This window comes from Heterocephalus glaber, unplaced genomic scaffold (genome assembly GCF_053883595.1).
Source record: "Heterocephalus glaber isolate CG9 unplaced genomic scaffold, H.glaber_assembly_v1.0 deba00001457, whole genome shotgun sequence".
NCBI classification, from domain to species: domain Eukaryota; kingdom Metazoa; phylum Chordata; class Mammalia; order Rodentia; family Bathyergidae; genus Heterocephalus; species Heterocephalus glaber.
In genome coordinates this window covers 16,758,226-16,777,492 of record NW_028258305.1, presented here as the reverse complement: position 1 = coordinate 16,777,492, position 19,267 = coordinate 16,758,226, and the positions used below count along the sequence as shown (strand labels likewise).

Sequence of the window (19,267 nt, the reverse complement as noted above, 5' to 3'; positions counted from 1 at the left end):
AGTAGGAGGTGGGGCATAAGTGGAGAAAGTGAGTTATGGGGAAATGAATTTAGGGACTATTTCTGGTTCCTGGTCCTTTCCTTGATGGTTCTTTCTAAGCCACTCTGCTTTCTGAACACCATGAGTTGAGAACCATTCCTCCTTCCACCATGATGTTCCTGCCTGGGAGTTGGCCTAGCTAGACTAAAACCTCTGACACTGCAAGCCAAAGGATACTTCACATTCTTTTTTAAAATTTTTTTTAATTATCCTTTTTAAAAAAAGGATTTTATTTGATATTTTCAAAGAAAATATAAAGTAAGACATATCAGTATCAAAAGCAAAACTACGATGAGGCCATAATAATTTACATCTGCCTTTGTCTCTTCACTAAGAGTAAACTGGGAAATTGTAGGCCAAAATCTTGCAGAACTTTGTAAGTCTGTGACTTCCATACCAATTGTGGAAGTGTTCGTGTGCCAAAGTGGGGACTGTGACTTGTTGATAGTATCTGTAAAATCTTGATAGGGTTCATAAAATGAATTTTGGAGGTATGTACAGCTAGATTTTCCTGGGAAACTGTTTACTTCATTCAGAAGTTCTGAAGACTCATGGTATTCTTGTCATCTTTTTGTGCATTCCTGAGCTAATTCATTGTTCATCAACCCAATCAGCTTGTCTTCTTTTTGTCCTTTTCTCCAGGTTGCAAAGGACTCAGCACTTCTCTCAGTGTGGACTTTTCTTTTTAACTTATTTTGTATCGGATCAACTTGTCTTGTTGCAGCCTTTCTTGAATCAACTTTTTGATTCGTTGGAGTACATACATTTACACCCTGTCCATTAACGGAAAATTCCAGTGGTCCTAAAGGTATTCCACCTGGGTTTAGAATTTTCTTCAGCCTTTGATAGTTTGGCTTTTCATCGTAAGCTAAACTATGAACACATGACAAAAACTGGGCTGTTTCACAGCAACTGCTTCCAGATGGAGCCCACTCAAGCACTGACTCAGGAAGCTCATCCAACAGGTTTGTTTTAGCAGGCTGGACAGCCACAGAGTCCTTCAGGTTCTGTTCCCAAGGAAGTTTCCCACATAACCACCGCAACATGCAGTAGCCAAGGATTTCAAAGTCACTTCTTCTGGACAGGGCTACTCCCTTGTGAGCATCCAAACTAGTAAATTCCATTGTCCCATTATGGCTTTTTCTAGGATTTTCCTGATACTCTTTGTGGTTCCCATTGGGACAATATCTGTAGGAAAGTCCATAATCTGCAAGACAAACCTGATCTGGATTTTTATAACCTAAAAGTAGATTTGCTGCTTTTATATCACTATGAACACATTCATTTTCATGTATTTATTCTAGTACATCCAGCATTCGGAGACCTAGTTGTAGGACAGTTGACTTTTTAAAAGTTCCATGCTGGTCTGAGATCTTCTGTAAATCTATTCCTAATCTTTCCGTTTCCATAAAACTGTAACTTCTTCCCTTGAATTCAGTCATACCAGATCCATAAAACAGAGGAATTCCTAAATAATCAAGTTGTTTGAGTTCTCTCCACTTTTTGATACAGTCTTTTTTTGCAGCTCTCTGATAAAATTTAAGTTCTGAAAATTATGGTCCATTTTCTTGATATTCCACTTTTATTACATGTCTTGCATCTCTGTCCTGTTTATTTGTGGGGAAAGCTAAATATATCAATCCAAATCCTCCAGAGCCAATCATCTTGCACAGTACCCATCATTTTCCTTCAGAATCATCTAGAACCTTCCCTCCTGGAAGTGGAACAGGAAGTTTGTATTTCTCATTTCTTCTCGGTGGCATCACTTCCAGCCTCAGAGTCTCCGCTGTCCGCCTCGGCCTCTAGTTCCTTGAGAAGAAGGCGGGCCGGGCCGGACAGCTGCAGAAGCTGAGTGGCCCCGCCTAGGCCCACGCAGCTCCTGGCCGGATGGCCCACCAGGCCGCGAGGCCCAACGAACTGCCCATAGTTCACATTCTTAAAGGTCCGGATGTTAGGCATTTTGTCCCAGAAATGGAGAAGCTGACCAATTCAAAAGCTTTAATTTACCACGTTCTGTTTTCAAATATAATTCCACTACCTACTTACTGAAAGACAATAATAAGACTTCACATCTGTTTGACCTATTCTGAGCTATTGGTACAGTTGTTTTTATTCCCATACATATTAAATAGTATAAAATATATTTTTATTATTGTATTATTATTTTATTCGTTTTTATTCATGCAATTACTTTGAAAGTTTTATATATAGAAGAAATATTTATATTTACAATATGATTATAATTTATGGCATTTATCACTGATTTCTATGATTTTAAATTTGTAGCTAATATAATTTTTTTCTTTCTGAAGACCCTTTTTGGGACTTCTTGTAGTTCTAATCTGTTAGAGATAAATTTTCTCAGGTTTTCTTTGAATAATTTTTCTCTCATTTTTACCTTTGAAAAATCATTTTCTGAGTTGTAGAACAACCAGATTAATAGTTTTGAAATTTCCCTTCGCAAGTCCTTTAGCAATATCACTGAATCTCCTATTGATTTGCATAAATTCTGACAAAAAATTGTGTCACTTTTATATTCTCTATTCCTTTTTCAAATACCATCTCCCCAACTCCAGCTCCCTCCTTCTTGATCCAACTATGTATGTTAGAAATACAACTATTGGCACATAGCTCTCTCCCTCTCTCCCTCTCCCTCTCCCTCTCCCTCTCCCTCTCTCTCTCTCTCTCTCTCTCTCTCTCTCTCTCTCTCTGTCTGCCTCATCTGTCATCTCTGCTTCATTTAGATTCCTATGGCTTCGTTTTCTCTGGTTTTTTCTCCTATAGTATTTACTCTGCTATTAGTTCTATCCTGTGTGTCATTTTACTATGTATTTTTTCTTAATAAATTTTCCTTTGGTTGTGTTTTATATCCCTTATTTCCTTCATCATCATATTTATATTTTTTCTTCCTGATTATAGAGTATATATTTGTAAAAGTTTCTTTTTATATTTCTAAATTACTTCCTCCACTAATTATGTTAAGTTTCATTTTTAAGTCTGCCGTTATTGATTAATTTTTTCCGTAAGTGCAAGGAATATTTTCTACTTTCATTGATTGAATGCCTACCATTGTGATTTTTATATTATTGAGTGCTAGATGTTGTTGTATTTCTTTAAACACTGTTGCAGCTTGCTCTGGTGCATCATTAAATTATTGAAGTTAGTTGAATCCTTGGCTTTAATATATTTTAGTGGATATCTTGAGCAACTTTTTAAAGAGAAGGTCAATTTAGACTCTTTACTAAAGTATTTACCTTCTGAGATGTTTTTCCATGTGTTGAATGAGGTAGGAAAAAAATAAATAAATACAGATAACCAAATTGCATAGTACTATGCCATTTCAAACTAAATTAATGCTCCTCCCTCTCCCTTCTACTATTTTTTTTTTAAGCAAGGACATCTATATATTCTCTCTCCCTCTCTCTCAAAGATTGGGAAAAGATACTTTATTGGGAAAGAATCATGTAAGCAAGAATTAACATGGATCCAGATACTTTTGCTTTGATATTAAAAACTAAGCAAACTTTATCAACATGTATAAGCGGATGAGCTCAAAGTAAATTTGTGTTCCTTTTTTTATTTTTCAGGAATGAGTCAGGGTGTGGATGGATGCATTTGCTTTGTTTTTTTGTTTTGTTTTGTTGGTGCTGGGGATCGCTTGCACAGCAGGCAGTGAAACCATTGAGCTAAATGCCCGGCCCCATTTGCTTTGTTTTTAAACAACAGTTTCAAGCAGTTTAAAAATCAAAGATAGTAATAGTAAATATTCACTGGATGGTTACTTTTATAAGCCAGAAATCTGCTAAAGCTTTTGCTTTTGTTTCTTTGATAATACAGTAGAGCTGGCTAATGTTACTATTTGCCCAATTTTATGTGATAAAAGTAAGTCTTACAGTGACTTATTCAAGGTTATAGAGCTAGAGGAAGCTTGCTAAGGCAAGCTGATATGAAGTATCAAAAACTTAATTCCTTTATCAGTTTACCATACTGCCTGAAGTTAATGACTAAAACATAGAAATCAACTAAATGTCCTTATACATTGAAGAAACATTTTATTAACAGTGGATTTCTTTTTTTTTTCTTTTTTCTTTTTTTGGTACTGGGGATCGAACTCAGGTCCTTGTGCTTTCAAGGCAGTGGAACCACTGAGTTAGACAGTGGCTTTCGAAGTGTGGTTCAAACTAATTTCAGAACATAAAAGAGGAGGAAGATAATGAAAAGTAAGAAGAGGAGGAAGCGGGGAGGTTGTTATTTGTCTTTTACACTCATTCTACTATGATTGTATAGTAAATGCTATAGATATGTGATATGTGATAGCACCACAGATTTAAGTGCCAAAATGATATAAAAGCCAACTGTCATCTATTAAACCAGACAGTAAAGAAGACTATAAAAATGTAACAAAATTTCACTCATCTTAGTACTTACTTTTAGTTTTGAAAGCACAGCTTTTTTAGAAAATATATTACTCATTTTGAGATATGATATATTCATTTTAAATGCATAAATCAAAATTTCTACATTTTATTTTCTAATGCAGTAAATATTGATAAATATAACATAAATCAACAGCCATACTTTGGGAAGCCCAATAAAGTAAAAAGGTTCTGAGACCAAAATATTTGAGAACAACTGGCATAGAGCATTTTAATTGAATACAATTTCCCCTCTCTATATCAAGTTAGCTAGATCTTCAGAAATTCTAAATGTTTTTAGAATAATGTATTTGCTTGGATAGGTTTATGGCCTAGGCCTATTACCTTTCTATAAAGTCCTTCTCAAATTTCATTCTGGAAAATCTTTTTAAATATTGTATAAAGTTTGATTTTGTTTACCTAAGATTTGAAAAGATCTCTAGTCTAAAATCAATGAGGTGGTTTTTCATTCTTTTTTATCCATGATCAAGTTGATTTTTATTTGGTACTCAGTATTTTACAATAACCCACTGAGTACATGAAACTAAATGGGAGAAACCATATTGACCGAAGTGGTACTCTTGAAGTTTTCATAACTTTGTGTTGCTAGGAAACAACTTTACCATCGGCTCAGTTTAAACTTGGAGCATCTGCTTCATTTAAAGTCTGGCTTCCAGGCAGTATAGATTGCGCTGAGCATTGGGAAGGGGAAAAAAAGAAAAAGAAAAACCAATTACTTTCTAAAAGCAACAACAATGTTAAAAGTCTTGAAAGTAGAAAGTCTTATGCTATATTTGTAATTATATCCTTTGGAAAGTGTTGCTGGAGGGTGTCTTTCTGCTAACTTATAAAGCTGAAGTCCAGAATGGAAATAGGAATCACTCAGATTCAATATCCTATGAAACAGAGAGAGAATTTAGTGATGGTGTCTCAGCCTTTGAGGGGGAAGAAAGTGGGGAAGAGGGGAGTGGCACTTTATGCAATGTATCTATGTTTAAATTCTCTCTTCTCATGAGAAATTACTACTTTGCAGAAATATTTTATTACATATGTAGGCCATAGATTAGAACTTCCCTCCTGTCCCTCTCCTCACTATTTCCTACTCTAGCAAATTATGACAGTCTATGATTGGATGAATAGCACATATTGGTCAATTATACTTTAGTGGATCCCAGCACCATTTTTTGAAGCACATCGACTTAGATAAACAGTAACATTTCTACTGTTCCACATGAAGAAAAATAAAATTCTATGCCAATAAATGGAATGTCACATGACCTTTATCCAATGAAAGCAAAGGGGTTATTATTTTTACATTAACAAGTCTAGGTCCTAAAAAATTGAATGATTTCTTGTTTCACAACAGTTCATTTGTACATCTGGGAAGACAGAAATACTAAACAAATAAGTTTAACAAAAAAGGAAAATGGCATGGAGCAATGGTAAGGGAAGAATGAAAGGAAAGAAGAAAAGAAATGGAGAGAAAACAAGAAAAGAAAATGAGAACTACAAGAGGATTTTGTAATTTTTCAGGAAATGTAACCTCATTTGCCTGCACACTCTCTCTACTCTCTCATTTTAAGGTACTTCTAAAAGTGGAGTTGATTTTTCATATTTCCTTAACCTGACAAAAATACCACAAACCTGCAGTATTCACAGACTTTCTTTGGTCCTACCATGTCATCCTATGACAAGCAGGGGATCAACAGTCCCTATACATACATGGCTTGATTTGTAGGTTTCCCTCTTATCCCATATAACTGGAAAAACATAACAGTGATGCTCCATCTCTCAACTTTTATCTATGACCCTTATTTCATGATATTTTATGATCCTTGACCTTGGAATCCAGTGACTGACATTTTTTTGACCATTTCCACATGACACTTTTCTAATTTTGGTTCCCTGCTGACATCAACATTTCATTTATTTGACTCTGTGTATAGTTCTGATATCACCACCCTCCATCTCCACCTCCCAGTAATAATTTCTAATTTAATCTGTTATTGATTCTCTGGTTAAGTCCTTTAGATCTTTGCAAATTGAGATTACATTATCCATATGTCAGAGCCAACTCTTATATTCGGTATTCCTGCTTCTTCTACAAATACAATACTTGTGTTTGTATATATGTATTTTTCATTTGAAATATTTATTCTTGGTTCATACTACCTACTTGTTGAAATTAACTGCTTTTAGATTTTTCTCTTACATATTATACTTTAAAAATTTCTATGTTTCTTTTCTCAGATAAATTTCATTTCAATTTCACAACATTATTGAAATTCTCTGAAGCTAATGTGATAATATTTAATAATTAGCTTGCATAATTCTGTTTTTTTCCTAAAAGAGAATTGAATAAAGGCCTAATGCACTCATATAAAACTTACATAGCTCTTTTTAAAAATCTTTTTTCATATAGACAACCAAGATATTCAGAGTCTTCATCTGCATCTCTCGAATGACCAGTGATATTGAATATTTTTTCATATGTTTATTTGCTGCTTTTACTTCTTTGCAGGAGAAATGTCTGTTCATTTCAGATGCCCTTCTTTGAATTGGGTCTTTGAATTTGGGGGGTCTGATTTTTTTCAGTTCTTTATATATTCTAGTTAGTAGTACTTTGAGGTACAGCTGCTAAAAGTTTTTTCACACATTGTAGATTGTCTCTTAGCTCTGTTCATGGTTTCTCTCACCCCAGAAAGAATGGCTGCTATCAAGAAATCAACCAATAACAAATGCTGGTGGGGCTGTGAGGAGAAAGGAACCTTTCTCCATTGCTGGTGGGAGTGTAGACGGGTGCAACCACTATGGAAGTCAGTATGGAGATACCTCAAAGAACTAGGACTAGAGGTCCCATTTGACCCAGCTATTCCCCTCCTGGGTATCTTCCCAAAAGAATTAAAAGAATCATACTACAGCAATATACATGCACCCATGTTTATAGTGGCACAGTTTGTAATAGCTAAAGCTTGGAAACAGCCCAGGTGTCCATCAACTGGAAACCGGATAAAGAAGACGTGGGTTTTTTTATAAAATGGAGTACTACTCAGACATAAAGAATGAGAAACTAGAGACATTTATAGCTAAATGGGTGCACATTGAGGCCATACTCTTAAGTGAAATAAATAGGACACATGTGTAAATACCAAATAGTTTCTCTACTGTGAGAAACTGAAAGTGTAAATAATGATTAAAATGAATAATAGATAATGTGAAATAGGAAAAAATGGGGCAAAGGGGAAGGAAGTGGGAGGGGAAAGGTAGGGGAAAGAAGGGAAAGGAAAAATTATGAGAAAAGGGAAAAATGGAAACAAAGTCTTTGTAAATAGGGAAGAGTGGAGGGGGTGAAGGGAGCACAGGGAATGGGGAAAAAAAATAAGAACCAAGATACATTATGTACAGGTACAAGCACCCAATGATAAATGTAAATGTATTGTATACCTAAAATGTACCAATAAAAGAATTTAAGCCAAAAAAAAGATATTCAGAGTCAGTTATTTATAAAAAAGATTTCACACAAAGAAGTACTCAAGCCTATCATTAGATAGGAGAAGATTTTAGAATGTGGCTTCAGCTACTAGAGACCTACCTTATAGAACACTTCTCTGCTAGCAGTGTGGACACAGACAAAATGTTAAACCACCATGTATAATTTTATTCTTTGCATTTGACAGTCTTGGAATCTGACTGAAATTAATGTGACTGAGGTATTCTTTTTTCCCAAAATAAAGTAATTTTTTGGGACTCTGTGAAAGAGGTTAATGATTTTTTAAAAAAATAATCTGGCTCATAAGATTTCTCCTTTAGGAAGCCTTGTCAGACAAATCTATGATATAGACCTTTATTTTTGTATTTTGCATTTTATTTCTTCTGTATGCTGCTTTTACCTTTTTATTAAGTGCTTTGGTCATTGTTCCTAACTGGTGTCTTGTTACAAGCCTTCAGAGAGTTCTCCTTTCTTGGATCATGAAGATAAGTACCTCTGTCCATGGTATTTCTGTTTCTTGAACATGGTAATGTATACACAGTAGGTGTTCGATTAGGGCTGCTGATTGAATTGTGTTTTCATCAATCCACTATGAGTGAGCTGCTACCATGAGAAAGAATTCCTGTAAAATTGTACAAAAATACAATTAAATTCTACTTATTGTATGTAACAGTTTTGAAGGAGCAGGTAAGGGAAAATGGTGAGTATGTGAATATCAAAAATTGTTTCTAAATTATTTGGTAACTTAAAATATTTAGTTTCAAGGAACTGGCATTATAATTGAGAAAAGAAAGGGACATTATTTTCATTCAGACTTTAAGCCATGCACACAGTTCAGTTATTTTTCATTCTGTAGCCATAATTGTAAATTATCTATTAGTATATAAAATAATTTTTTCATATTCCCTGTTACATCTTATGAATAATGGCCATCTGCTTTTTAGTTTTCCTTATGTAATTTAAGCATCTTTGCCTTTTTTATTATTTTTTGAACCCCATAATATTTCACTTGCTAGCTTTTATTTCATTCCCATTCATTTGTAAATTTTTTATTAATAAGTTATCTAGTTTGATAAAGTTGGGTAAATATGCTTTCTGAATTTTAAACCTTAAACAATGTTACTTACAATTTTAATTTTTAAAAATATAGCTCAGTTGTACATATTTCTTCCATTTTATCTGAACAATGTATGACCATTAAGAGGGCTTACGAATCTTTTTTCTTCTCTTAAGAAATTGAACAAAATTCTATTCCATGTATATTCAAGGGTAGGAAATTTGTGAAACTCTTATACATTCTCAGCTGAACAATCTTAAAAAAATAGGTGTAATTTGAAAGTCTCATTATTTTTGATTACTGAATTGAATTATTTTGTGGCATTTCATCAGTCAAATTATTTTCACACAGTAGTGATTTGTGGCCACTCTGATGATCAAGCCATGAAAGGAAGCATTCTGTTTGTTACAGCCTTTTTTATTTTTAGTTTCTTTCATTCTTAAAATTCTGTTACAGTTTTCACCTCTCTGTTTCTATTAGCCTTCTGCTCTTGACTGTTGTCTTCTTTCACATTAGAAACTTATGCTAATCAGTTATTTCAAGTTTCCTGTTGAAGAATATGAGCATCTGTATCATAACTGAGTGGTTCTGATGCTTGCTTTGTCTCACCAGAAAGTTTTTCTGCCTTTTGGTGTACCTAGTAATTTTTTTTGTTGAAAGCCAGACATATTTTATCAGATAATAAAAACCAAGGTGAAAAGATATATTTAGATATTAGGCTTTGTAAGATGTTTGCTGTATCTGTTGATGTCAGTATTCATGTTCCTATAATGTCCTTGTCCTTATCCGGCCTCCTGACTTTGGTGTTCCCTCCATATTCCCCAGAGATAGACCCAGCAGAATGCATTGCAGTTACACTGAAGTCCTGCTTGTGTGGTTAGTAAGGTCCAGGTGCGGAGAGAGAGATTATTCTATAATTTTCTATATTTCTATATTCTATATATTTCTATAATTTTCTATATTTCTATAATTTTCATCATCTTTCACTGGATTTGTGCCTTTACAGTGGACTGCTTTCCTCCTGTACTGCTTCTCAGCCCCTAGCCTAGCAGGTTAGGTGGGACAGGATGACAAGCACTAGCTGGACTGGAATCAGTGTACTCTCTCAAGCACTCTGCAGAGGGTTCTCTAAAGTCTTTCTTCCTGGAGAGCAGCCCTTTGTTCCAGAAAAAAATCTCTAGCCATACTTCACAAAAGACATTCTTCCCTCCATTGCCAGAGCCTTGAAGAAATATTTCTCAAATACTTGAAGTTCCATAGGTAAGGCCCACAGGAGAGGCTCTCCTAAAACCCTGAGGTTTTCTCATTCTTACAATAATTCATGTTCAGCCTGCAGCAATTTGCCAAAGTTGTCATATAAATATGGCTATTAGTTTTTATTGCCAGCAGTTTCTGGCTCAAGAAAGCAAATCTCAGCTGTGACTTTCCAGGTTCTTCTGTATTTCTGGCCATCAAGAGGCTATCTGCTCTGCAATCTCACCTGTCTGATGAATCCAACCCAGTTCATTGATTTTTTAGTTTGTCAAACTTTGTGTTATCATTTTTGTAAGGTTGGAGATGATGACTCTCAAAGGCTTTACACAATGGAGTTGTTAGTAATTATTAACAACACACATTTATTTGAAACAATATTGATTCATTTACTCTACTTGGCAAACATTTGAGTACCTAGGATATGATATGCTAGGCACTATACTATGTGTTGGCCACTCTGCAACTCAAGTGTACCTGTGCAATCCCTTTCCACTGCAGATGTTGATTATTTTGCTATTCTAATTATTAGAAGGTGTGCCAGGATTCTTTACAATAAAAGGGTTTTTTTCCATTCCTGCAAGGCTGACAGACTGTCAGATGTGTAAATTCTATGCAGAGGTATTTATTTCCTCTTCCCGGTGTCAGGCTGTGGAGTGTGATTTGCACTTCCTGCTGCTTTGCCTCAGGCAAGGGAGGAGGTGACAACTTCCATTTGAAGAATTAGACTAATTGCAGTAAACACTGGAGGTTCTCAAGGAATGTGTAAATATAGAAAATCAATTTTGTACTATTATTATCCAATTTTACAGGGTATAATAATATATTTATGAAGCATCAACTTCAAAAATAGAAATAAAGATGAACATAAACAAAAATAAAACCAAAATAGGCTCTATGCCCAGAAATCCAGAGCAATAAACTAAGTGGGACAAAAAATATTGCCAAAAAGGAAAAATTTTCAGACACACAAAAAATGTTCAAAAATAGTGTCTCACAAATTGAAAGAGGACTGAACATCTTAGCTGAGGTAGGAAAGGGAGATTTCCACAGAAAAAAGAGACCTTAGAGAAGAGATGGACGTTCTTCACTTTGTGATTAGGACATGGAAGGTGAGAAATTAAATTGTACTTTTGAGGGCTCAAGGTTTGAATTAGAGAGAACTCAGGTGTCTGGGCTGCCAGTTCACAGTGTCTTCTTCACTGACAACTTCATCTATAATTTTATATTCCTTATAGACAAATTTTAAATATGATTCAATAGCAGAATTCAGACAAGTAAACTAGAAAAAAACCTGGAGATATAAACCAAAGAAACTGACATAGATTCATGAATGATCAATATGTTTCAGAAAGCTACGGATATAGAAGTACGTCTTGTTAATATTGTATTTTTACTGTATCTTAAGTAAAAGTTAAGTTTGGTAAATTTTGTATGACTGTCTCTATTAGGTCAACATTTTTAAAAATGTTTGGACATTGAAATAAAACAATCCACCAATCAGTAAAAACTCCTCTCTCTGCATCAAACTAGCTGTTTTATTTTTTTCATGGAATTAACTGTGACTTAATTTATACATTATTAGAAGATATTAATATATAGCTATGTATCGGAGATGTGGTTAGACTCCAGAATATATTGTTCTGTCAAATTTTAAAAATGCTGGAGACAAAAGTACACTGCATGTCTAATCAGGCAATACTGACTTTTTAAACTGAAATATGCTGATAGCACTATGAAATCCCATGATGGATCTTTGTTTCAAACATTGTTTGACATTTAGTCATTAAAAAGGTTAGACTTTGAGTTTCTAAAACGACAACCTAAAATCCTTCTTATGGCAAGAATCCTTGGCTTTTCTTCAGGTTGTGAGGTACATGTACACAAAATAACTAGAATTAAAGAAAACTCTCCCATATACTACTTACTATATTTTTCTGATTAAGAAAAGAAAATTGCCATAAATTTTTCAACATAATAAAATATGAGTGTGCAAATCTAATGAAGCATGCATATCTATGTGTTAAGAGTGGGGAATATGTGGAGCTGGAGGATAGGGGACAGGAAACACAAGCCATGGGAGGCAAGAGGATACAAGAAGAAAAGCAGAGAGCTAACAGACCCCAAAAAGGGACAGGATAATTGGCCAGTGAGCCCAGACAACCACTGAATGAAAAGAAAATTTTAACAGCCAAATGGACCGAGGCAATTTTTGTAAGCAGGAAATTGATGTGATAAACTTAGGGGCCGCGGGGTTGAAAATGGAGACCTGTCAGAGATTGGCAATACAGGAAACTGACAGAAAAATGCAAAGTATGCATTTATTCATCTCTTCTAGAATATAAATCACCTGCGGATCTTATTACAATGCACATTTGGAATTTTCAAGTGTGGATCGGAAGCTGAGACGTCCTAACAAGCTCCCAGTGATATTTCTGATGCAGGTCTGTGGGCTACACATTATGTAGCAAGGTTGCAAGATGTGCATTTTATTTTAGCCCTGGCTGTACTCCATGAGCTAAAGAAGCTTCCAAATAACTGAGCTAATCTAGTTACCATAATTGCTTTGGTAAAACATAGACAGTCTTAAAAGAAGAAACACAAATAATTAAAACATTTCTGTTATTCTAACAAGAAAAGTGATAATGAAACATCCTAGAAACCTAAGATTGGGCCCCCTTGCCATTTAGTCGCTTTTTGTTTGCACAGTAGCATGTGGTTTGTTTTCAAAGTCACCAATTACGCAGGAAAAGCAGCCTCTGTCAGGGTGAGTGGTCGGGTAATGTTCTGTGCCTTGCTGTTAGATCACAGAACACCGGAATTTTCTTGGTTTAAAAGGCAAATAGGTTCACTTGAAAGGTTTTATTTCATGTAGACAGCAATGCTTTTTCTTTTTAACCTCATTTATAAATGCGCCAGTCTTCTTGTATAAGACATTTATTCAAATTAAATGAGTTTTTAGAACAGAATTTTCTGAAACAGAATAAGCACACTCAGCATCTTCCCTGAAGGTAGAAAAGATAAGGTTTAATAAATGTGATTTAAATTGGTCAGATGCATATAGGAATATTCTGTCTGAGGAAAGATCATCTTTATGAATTTAGGGTAAAAATAATTTGTCATGCATGAATCCTATATATATGGGGGGAGGGGGGTTGGTGTGTGATTATTCTGTGCCCATTGCTCTTTTGTATTTTGTACCTGGGATCAAACTTGGTACCTTGAGCTTGAGAGGAAGGCAGTGGCACCACTGAGCTAAATCCCTGGCCCACATTACCCATTTTTATAAATTCGGTCTTCATGTTACCTACATCTCTCACAGGAAGCAGATGGTACTGTTTGTTGCAAAACTGTTAACTTAGTCACTAATTACTTAGTTTCTCCTTAAACAAGGATGTGACATCACATTATGAACAAACACTATTCAAAAAAGTTTAAACTTAAGCCTAGTCATCTGGCCTTATGGAAGTCACTTATTCCCCAGAACTATTCTTCAAGGATTAGTGGAGGAGCCCAGAGAGTAGGGAAGAGAACCAGGATTGGCTCACATCATAGGTCTCCTGGTTTTCTAAAGATTATTAAAATGTCAATAAGATGTTAAGACAAATTATCATTTGAAAGATGAGGATCAATGTAATGTATACTGAAAAATTATTTCTACAATAACTTAAACAAGTGCCTGAGACACTTGCTTTACTTATTAAATTATGGGCTGAAATTTCTAACTATTTTTTAATTACATAGCCAGTATTGATTATTTATTGAGTTATCAAATGATTACAATGGAATGTCAAGATAATTACTCAAGGCCTGATTCAGTCTCCAAATATTTGCAGCTGTGGAGTTTGCAGAGCGCTATGGATTTTCCCTTTGAGACCAGTTGTGCAGACTGCCCTCTGGTTTAAAGGCACAGCCTGACCCCTCTGATGCTCTGCCACCTACAACCCTATAAAGTGAGGGTACATAAAGGCCCTTAAGTGATTTCATGTCAAATTTTGGCTTTATGGAGCTCCCCGCCTCCATCCCAGGCTCCTAGGGCAGAGAAGGTGAGCCTGACCCAGCACCTGGAAGGAAGCTCCCTGGCTCCATCCCAGGCTCCTAGGGTAGAGAAACTCAGCCTGTCCCAGCAGCCAGAAGGAAGCTCCCCGGCTGCCATACCAAGCTCCTAGAGCAGAAAAGGTGAGCTGCGTAGGTGCCAGAAGCACCCCCACACCCCACCGTGGAAATGAGAAAACACATAAACAAGCCTCAAAAACAGACTTCTGGATCACCTAGAGCAACCCCAAAGGGAAATGAGATGGAACAGTCTGATACTCAACCACCTGGACTCTCTGAATTGGCAACAAAAGAGGATCTGCGAAAAATGAAATCAGAAATAATTACTCAGATAACAACAAAGATTTTGCTCATGGTGCAAGACATGATTAATAAATTTAGAGAGGACACAGATAAAAAAATAGAAGATCTGAGGAACATGATGGAATCTCAACATACGAAACAAATGGAATCCATAAAACAGATAAAAACAGATTTCCAAGAGATTAAAAATTCCATCGAAAGTCTGCACAGCAGAATGAACCAATGTGAGGATAGAATTTCACATATAGAAGATAAGATTGCAATTAGTGAGGAGGAAAAGAAAAATTGCTTTAAAATTGTAAGGGAACATGAGAAATCAATCCAGCAGCTGCTAGATGATGCAAAGAAGAATAACATAAGACTGATTGGAGTCAATGAAGAAAGAGGAGAGAGTGCAGATGACATAAAAAAACTTCACAGAAGTGATGGTAGAAAACTTCCCAAGGAGGGGGAAAGAACTTGACATATAGGACTCCAGCTAGCCTTAATCAAAAAAATCTACACATAGGCATATAATAGTTAGGATTCCAGAAATCCAACAGAAGACCAAAATTCTACAAGCAGTGAGAGAAAAGAAACAAATCACATACAAAGGAAAGCCCATCAGAATCACAGCAGACTTCTCAATGAAAACCCTCAAGGCAAGAAGAGCTTGGAGTGATCTATTTCAAGCCCTAAAGGAAAACAGCCTCCAACCCAGATTGATGTACCCTGCAAAACTATCTTTCAAATTTGATGGAGAAATAAGATACTTTGATGACAAAGAGCACCTCAGGAACTTCATGAATATCAAATCAGCACTCCAAAAAATTTTAGACAATACCTTAGGAAAAATCAATGAGGATCACAACCCCAGGAAACCCAGCAGAATGAATCCATTGGGTGTGACAAATTAAACGCAAGAGGGGAGAATCCAACAAAAAGAAAAAGTCATGACAAGGCTTTTAAAACTTTTGACTTCATCCCCCTACTGAGTGTATAATTCAATCTTATTATTGTACTGATTAGTATTTTTCTGATTCTAGAGTTGCACAACATTCCTTGTGCTATACTGGCTATTTATCGTCTTCTTATGTCTATACTTTAAGTGGGTTGTCTATTAATGAGCTCTAAGAATTCTTTATATATTCTGATCATAGGTTATATGCATTGTGAATATGGTCTGTTTAAGAACTACTTTTCATTTTAATGATGTCATTTAAAGTTCTAAATTTTGATGGAATCTCATTTATCAATTTTTTTTCTTTTATACATCATGTTTTTTGTATCCTAGGTAGTTCTTGTCTACCCTGAATTCAAAAATATTTTCCCTTATAATTTCTTCTTAAAGTTTTATGCTTTTAGGTTTTCTTATTTAGGTTCATAGATCCCTTCAAGTTATTTTCATGTATGGAAAAAAAGGGTTGAGGTTAATTTTTTTATATACAGATACCAGATGTTCTAGTGCTGTTTGCTGAAGAGACTATCTCTTCCTCAGCTCTTGAATCGAGTTTATATTCTATAAAATGCTAATGTTAAATAATCTTTCAAAACTCAGTGGACCACATATGTGTGGTTCTATTTCTAGATTCTCTGTTTTTTTCAAATGATCTATATGTCTTTCCTTATAACAACACTGCCTTGATTACTGTAGCTTTAGAAGAAGTTTTAAAATTGGGTGCTAAACGTCTTCCAACACTGTTTTTCTTTTTGTTTTTGGCTTTTCTGGGTCCTTTGTACTCCTTCATAACTTTAAAATTTCAATATCCAGTTCTTCATTTATAGTAAGTGTACACAGACCTGAATTTTTATATATACCTTGTGTTTTCTAATCCTCCTAAATTCAAGTATAAATTATAGGGGCTCCTCGACATTTCTTAGTATGTTCTCTGTAGATGATCATTTCATCTACATATAAAGATTTTGCTTGTGCCATCCCAATCCTATCCTAGTTGTGTCATTTTATTGCCAGACTATTTTGGTGGGGACTAGGTTTCAAAGTTTAATGGCCAGATAAAGAGTAAGCGTATCTGCCCTTGTTCCCCACCTTAAGGAGAAAGCATTGTATCTTCTCCATTCATACAAGGCGTTCTCACTGGAAGTATGGAGTACATGTCTTTAATCTGTTGAGAAGTTTCTGTTCTACTTCTAGTCTCCTGATAGCTTTTACCATGAACAGCTATAGAATTTGGTCTAATACTTTTTCTCCAACTAGTGACAGGATCATATATCTTTTTCCTTTCCTCTGTTAAAATGATGACTTTTGGGGATGGATCTTCCAATGCTGAACCAACACTGCCATCCCTATAACAAAAGCACTTTCTACATCCTGCCAGATCTGACTTCTAATAGTTTGTTTTGTTAAACAAATTTCTATCTATGTTCATACATTTTTCTTGTCTTATCTTTATCCAATTTAATTTATTTTTTATTTTTTTCTTTCTTTTTTATTATTAAATTCTTTTATTGGTAAATTGTAGGTATACAACACAACTACATTTCTCATTGGGAATTGTACCTTTACATAATGCATCTTGGTTCTTATTTTTTCCCCATTCCTAGCCCTCCCTTCATGCCCTCCACCCTTCCCTATTTACAAAGAGTTTATTTCCATTTTTTCCATTTCTCAGCATTTTTCCTTTCCTTTCTTTCCTTTCCCCTGCCCCTCGCACTACCCCTACCCTTTTGGACCTTTTCTTCTTATTTCCCATTATCAATTATTCATTCTAATCATTGGTACATTTTAGGTATACAATATAATGATATTCATCACTGGAAATTTGCACCTTTACATAGTCTCTCTTGGTACTTATTTTTCACCCTTGCCCAGCCCTCCCTTCAACCCCTCCAGTCCTCCCTATGTACAAAGATTTTGTTCCTAGTTTTCCATTTTCTCATATCAATCCCATTCCCTTCTATCCTTTCCCCAAGCCCTCCCACTTCCTTCCCCTTTGCCCCTTTTCTTCCTATTTCTCATTACCTATTATACATTTAGTCCTTATTTACACTTTCTGTTTCTCACTCCAGAGAAACTATTTGGTATTTATTCATCTGTGTCCTATTTATTTCACTTAAGAGTATCGCTTCAATGTGCATCCACTTAGCTATAAATGTCTCTAATTTCTCATTTTTTATGGCTGAGTAGTACTTCATTTTTTAAAAAAACTACATTTTCTTTATCCAGTCTCCAGTTGATGGGCATTTGGGCTGTTTCCAAGTTTTAGCTATTACCAACTGTGCTGCTATGAACATGGGTGCACATATATCACTGTGGTATGTTTCTTTTAATTCTTTGGGGAAGATCCCCAGCAGTGTAATAGTGGGGTCAAATGGGACTTTCAGTCCTAGTTCTTTGAGGTATCTCCATACTGATTTCCACAGTGCTTGCACCAGTCTACACTCCCACCAGTAGTGGAGCAGGATTCTTCTTTCCCCACAGCACCTCCAGCATTTGTTATTGGTTGATTTCATGATAGCAGTCATTCTTTCTGGCGTGAAGTGGAATCTCGGCATTGTTTTCATTGGCATCTCTCGAATGACCAGTGATGTTGAACATTTTTTCATGTATTTATTTGCTATTTCTACTTCTTTGTCTGAGAAATATCTGTTCATTTCAGACGCCCATTTTTGGATTGGGTCTTTAAATTTGGGCGGACTGATCTTTTTAAGTTCTTTATAGATTCAAGATAGTAGACCTTTGTCTGAGGAAGAGCAAGTGAAGATTTTTTCCCACATTGTGGGTTGTCTCTTCACATTGCTGGTGGTTTCTCTTGCTGTGCAGAAGCCTTTTAATAAGAAGAGATCCCACTTGTTGATTGCTTGTGCTAGTTCACAGGCACCTGAAGATTTGTTCATAAAATCTTTTCCTACACCGATGTCTTCAAAGGTTCTACCTAACCTCTGTTCCAAGTGGTTCAGAGTTTCTGTTTTAATATTTAGAACTTTAATCCATTTTGATTTTAGTTTAGTGCATGGCGAGAGATATAGGTCTAGTTTTAACTTTTGGCAAGTTGAAGCCCAATTTTTCCAGCACCATTTATTAAAGAGGCTATCTTTCTTCCAGTGAGGGTGTTTGACTCCTTTATTGAAGATGAAGTGGCTGAGTGTGTCTGGCATTGTTTCTGGATCTTCTATTCTGTTCCACTGGTCCTCCAGTCTGTTTCTTTGCCAGTAGCATGCTGTTTTTTTATCACAGTAGCTTTGTAGTATAGTTGCAGGTTGGGGATTGTGATACCCCCTGCCATGTCTCTGTTACCTAGAATTGCTTTTGCTATTGTGCGTCTCTTCTTGTTGCAAATGAATTTTTTGGATTGTTTTCTCAAGGTCTATGAAGTATGCTGCTGGGATCTCAATTCAAATTGCATTAAATCTATATAGCAGTTTTGGAAGTATGGCCATTTTCACTATATTAATCCTTCCTACCCAGGAGCAGGGGATGTCTGTCCATTTTCTGATATCATCTTCAATCTCTCTTTTCAGAGTGCCAGAGTTTTCAGAGAAGAGATCTTTGATTTCTTTCATTAGGTTGTTTCCTAGGTATTTCAGTTTTTTGGATGCTATTGTGAAAGGAATTATTTGCCCTATTTCTCTCTCAGTAAGTCTGTCATTGGTGTAGAGGAAAGCTATTGATTTTTGTGTGTTGACCTTGTAACCAGCTACTTGACTGAATTTGGTTAT

The 19,267-nt window shown here is 35.5% G+C and overlaps 1 pseudogene; it reads right to left on the bottom strand.

Moving 5' to 3' along the window:
- Window positions 1-281: 281 nt before the first annotated feature.
- Window positions 282-1,872, bottom strand: LOC101717027 (serine/threonine-protein kinase VRK2 pseudogene; annotated as a pseudogene).
- Between the last annotated feature and the right edge of the window lie 17,395 nt (window positions 1,873-19,267).